The sequence below is a fragment of the Haemaphysalis longicornis genome, unplaced genomic scaffold (assembly GCF_048455015.1).
Source record: "Haemaphysalis longicornis isolate Haplotype H1 unplaced genomic scaffold, Haemaphysalis longicornis Haplotype H1 scaffold_1, whole genome shotgun sequence".
NCBI lineage: Eukaryota > Metazoa > Arthropoda > Arachnida > Ixodida > Ixodidae > Haemaphysalis > Haemaphysalis longicornis.
In genome coordinates this window covers 100,760,236-100,765,092 of record NW_027526203.1, presented here as the reverse complement: position 1 = coordinate 100,765,092, position 4,857 = coordinate 100,760,236, and the positions used below count along the sequence as shown (strand labels likewise).

Below are 4,857 nucleotides of genomic sequence, written 5' to 3'. Positions count from 1 at the left end.
ACAGGCAGCATAAATAGGACAGACCTGTAAGTCTAGGCATGTACTAGAGTCGTGATGAAGTCAAAAGTCTTTCAGCCCTTAATACGGTACTCGGAAGGCCCATAGTTTTGCCTTAAGGACAAGGAGATATGCAGTGAATGTTATGACTCAGGAAACTTGAGAATTTGCGCAGCTGTTGTGGTATGGTTTGTGGAAGTTGGCGATATTCCCGCACCAAGAACAAACTGACAGTGAGTCAGTTTGAATGAATGAGTCTGATACATATTGCCACGGAACAAACTAGCGGACGACGAACGATGTAGTTCTGAGGGATTGGTCCACAAGCAAGAACAATGCGTCCAGCGACGGTTGTTGGTAGAGGAAGACGACGAGGTCTCTTGTGGGTCGTTCTGATGTTAGCGGCAGCCCAGCCTTTCTTCCTGTAAATAGTGTAAATACTTTAAATACATTCTTCTCTTCCGCGTCCTCGCCTCGTAACATCTTGTGGTGGAGGTGCTGGCCTTCTGCGAAGACGGAGCTGCGTAGCGGACGCCACGTCCGGCACACTTCCTTTCGCAAAGAGCACTCAGGGACAACCCTCACCATGACTCCGCCTAGCCAGGCCGCTACAGGCCAGACCATCATCCTTACCCACCCGCGCGAACCCGGTAAATTCAGCGGCACGGATGACGTCGACGTAGAAGACTGGATCCTTATGTACGAGCGTGTCAGTAGCCACAACCGCTGGGACCCCACATTCATGCTCGCCAACCTGGACCTCTACCTTAAAGGTGCGGCCAAAGATTGGTTTGACACAAACGAAGCCCGCCTCACCAGTTGGGACGCTTGTAAAGAAGAGCTGAAGGCTCTGTTCGGACGGTCCGAGAGTCGGCAGCTGGAAGCCAAAAATGACCTTGCCTCCCGCGTGCAAAGCCCCACTGAATCGTACGTTACTTACATTCAGAGCGTGCTATCCCTTTGCTACAAGTTGACCGTCAGATGTCGGAGGAAGAAAAAGTGGGCCACGTGTTAAAAGGCATAGCCGACGATGCTTTTAACCTTCTAGTTTTCAAGAACTGCGACAAAGTTGACACCCTTATCGCCGAATGTCGTCGCTTTGAGCTGGCGAAAAGCCGCCGAATCGCTCAAAAATTCACCCGGCTCCCTAACACGGCTGCGACCTCTTCCTGCGAAGATAACCTCCAGCCGCCAGCAGGACAGCGCACTTCCACAGGGATGCCACCAACTCCAGATAATATCACAAGAATTGTACGTCGCGAGATTGAGGCCATTGCCCCAACTTGCTTCCCCCACGACGCCCAGACCTCCTCCGCTGTCCCTGTACCTCTCATACAGGCAGTTGTGCGCGAAGAGCTGCTGAACCTAGGAGTGCAACCAATTTGCTCCGTGAGTCACCCATGCGCTCGTTATCGTTCACCCATCAGCCCTTCTCGGTGCGACCATATGCCGCCACGTTTCCAGAGCCGCCTTGCTGATGAATGGCGGACTCCTGACGACCGGCCGATCTGCTTCAACTGCAGACGGGTAGGCCACGTGGCTCGATACTGCCGGAGCCGTCCATTTCCGCCCCGCCAGAACAACTTCTACCAGTACCCTGGCGACCCTCCTCGACGCTTCTACTTCCGCCGTCAGCCGCAGCCGAACACCGCTGATTCCGACGACAACCGCTGGTCTGGTCGTTCCCCATCGCCGCAGCGTCGCCAGTCCCGTTCTCCTCGTCGCTTTTCCTCGCCGACCCCGCCGACCAGCTACTCGAGACCCTCCCAGGAAAACTAGAGGATGCAGCCCCCGGAGGTGACGCTGCATTTTCCGACCGACCTGAAAATCCTCTGATAACACTGCGAGCCGAAAAGAACTTGTTGGACGTGAAAGTTGATGGTGTCGATGTGAGTGCGCTCATTGACACCGGGGCGCAAGTATCGGTCATGAGTGCGAAGCTTCGGTGTCGTCTGCGAAAAGTTTTGACCCCAGCCACTTCGTGTCTCCGGGTCGCTGACGGAGGTACCCCAGCGGTCGCCGGTATGTGCACCGCGCGCGTCACCATCGCTGGCCATGACACAACAGTCCTGTTCGCCGTTTTAGACCACTGCACCCATGACCTTATTCTAGGCCAAGATTTTTTGTCGGATCATTCAGCGCTCATAGATTGTTCTCTCGGCCTCGTCCACCTCGACCTTCCACTGCCACCAGTCACTATCGAAGAACCCTTGCCGCGTCTGTGCTGTCTCGAAGATGTTTGTTTACCGCCTCAAGCATTCACTTATGTCCCGCTGTTCATCTCTTCCCCTGTACCGGACGGGGATTACGTCGTATCGCCAACCACACCCGTTGCACTGGAGCGCAGAGTGAAGCTACCACACACCGTTGTCAGAATCAAGCAAAGCAGAGCATCTCTTCCATTTCTCAATTTCAGCTTTTCCGTGCAATCGCTGCCCAAAGAAATCACTCTTGGTCATCTGTCCCCTTTAGGAGAGTACAACCTTTCTGTTTTAACGGCCGATCCCCAAATACATCCCGCCGATGACTTTTCTTGTGCCCCTTCCCCAACCGAACCATACTCAACGATGTTGGCTCCCGATCTCCTCCCTGCACAGTCCGTTGAGCTCCGCCGACTTCTAGCATCCTATTGGGACATTTTCGATCTCAAAGACCGCCCTTTAGGTAAAACTTCGTCGGTGAAGCATCGAATTATTACAGGAAGCGCAAGCCCAATTCACAAACGCCCGTACAGAGTTTCCCGCGCTGAGAGGCGAGTAATCCAACAAGAAGTGGATAAGATGCTGGCGAAGGATATCATTGAGCCTTCCTGCAGTCCATGGGCTTCACCAGTGGTGCTAGTCAAGAAAAAAGACGGCACATGGCGGTTTTGCGTGGACTATCGACACCTTAATGCCGTCACGAAGAAAGACGTTTATCCCCTTCCGCGGATAGATGACGCCCTTGACTGCCTCCACGGAGCCAAGTATTTTTCATCCATCGACCTTCGGTCGGGGTATTGGCAAATTGCCGTGGATGAAATGGACCGTGAGAAGACCGCCTTCATAACACCTGATGGTCTTTATAAGTTCAAGGTGATGCCCTTTGGCCTCTGCAACGCGCCAGCAAGATTTGAACGCATGATGGACTCACTGCTCCAGGGCTTTAAGTGGTCCACATGCCTCTGTTACTTGGACGATGTTATCGTTTTTTCGCCTTCGTTTACCACCCATCTCGAGCACCTTTCTGAGATCCTGGCACTGTTCCGACGGGCGGGTCTCCAGCTAAACTCCTCAAAATGTCATTTCGGCCGTAGACAAATAGCAATCCTGGGGCACCTCGTTGACGCCAGGGGAGTTCAACCCGACCCGGATAAAGTTCGCGCAGTCCAGAACTTCCCGGCACCGCGCTCAACAAAAGACGTCAGAAGCTTTCTGGGACTCTGTTCCTACTTCCGCCGGTTTATCAAGGACTTTGCGCACATTGCCCGACCCCTTACCGGCCTGCTGAAGAAAAACGTTCCGTTTTCCTGGGGCTCCGATCAAATGGCCGCTTTTACCACCCTAGTTTCCGTGCTCACCAATGCACCACTTCTGGCTCATTTTGATCCTCATGCGCCCACAGACGTCCGCACGGATGCCAGTGGTTACGGTATCGGGGCCGTCTTGGCGCAACGACAAGGTGGACTGGAGCGTGTTATCGCCTATGCCAGCCGCCTTCTTTCCACCCCAGAGCGCAACTACTCAATCACTGAAAGAGAATGTCTCGCCCTTGTGTGGGCAGTGACCAAGTTCCGTCCTTACCTGCACGGCCGCCAGTTTACAGTCTTGACAGACCATCACGCGCTGTGCTGGCTCTCTTCGCTAAAGGACCCCGTAGGGCGGCTAGGTCGGTGGGCATTGCGTCTCCAGGAGTATACATTTGATGTAAAATACAAATCTGGACGTTTGCATCAAGACGCTGATTGCCTGTCCCGCCACCCTGTCGACCCACCCGACGACAATGACGATGACGGTGCAGCTTTTCTGTGCACTATATCTGGCCTTCTTCGCATTAAGGAAGAGCAGCGGCATGACCCGGCACTACGATCTATTATACACAGCCTTAACTCGGCCGCACCCGACACTTCAACGGCAATGTTTGTGCTCCGTGACAACATCCTATATCGTCGCAATGTTCGTCCCGATGGTCCTGAGCTGTTGCTCGTTGTTCCCCAGCACCTACACTCCACTGTGCTGCAGCAGCTTCATGACATGCCGACTGCTGGGCACCTCGGCATCTCTCGCACTTATGATCGAGTCCGCCGTCGTTTCTTCTGGCCTGGCCTATACCGTTCCGTACGCCGCTACGTCAGGGCTTGCGACCAGTGCCAACGCAGAAAAGCACCAACGTCGCTTCCAGCGGGCCAGCTCCAGCCTCTTGACATCCCGGCAGAACCTTTCTTCCGTGTCGGTCTAGACCTGCTTGGCCCCTTTCCCTTGTCTTCATCGGGAAACAAGTGGATTGCTGTCGCGACCGATTACGCGACGCGCTACGCCATCACGCGTGCATTGCCGACCAGCTGTGCTACAGATGTAGCCGATTTTCTGCTTCGCGATATAATTCTCCAGCATGGCGCACCTCGACAGTTGCTCACTGACCGCGGACGTTACTTCCTCTCCCAAGTAATTCACGATATTCTTCGCTCATGCTCTGCTAAGCACAAGCTATCTACAGCATATCATCCCCAAACTAACGGCCTCACGGAACGCCTCAATCGAACCCTGACAGATATGCTCTCTTGCTACATTTCTGCAGACCATCGCGACTGGGACGTCATGCTGCCTTATGTGACTTTCGCATATAATTCATCGCGGCATGATATCGCAGGATATTCACCAT

The 4,857-nt window shown here is 53.9% G+C and overlaps 1 pseudogene; it reads left to right on the top strand.

The window, feature by feature from the left end:
* The first annotated feature begins 285 nt into the window (after nt 1–285).
* Nucleotides 286–1,776, top strand: LOC144144042 (uncharacterized; annotated as a pseudogene).
* Nucleotides 1,777–4,857: the final 3,081 nt, after the last annotated feature.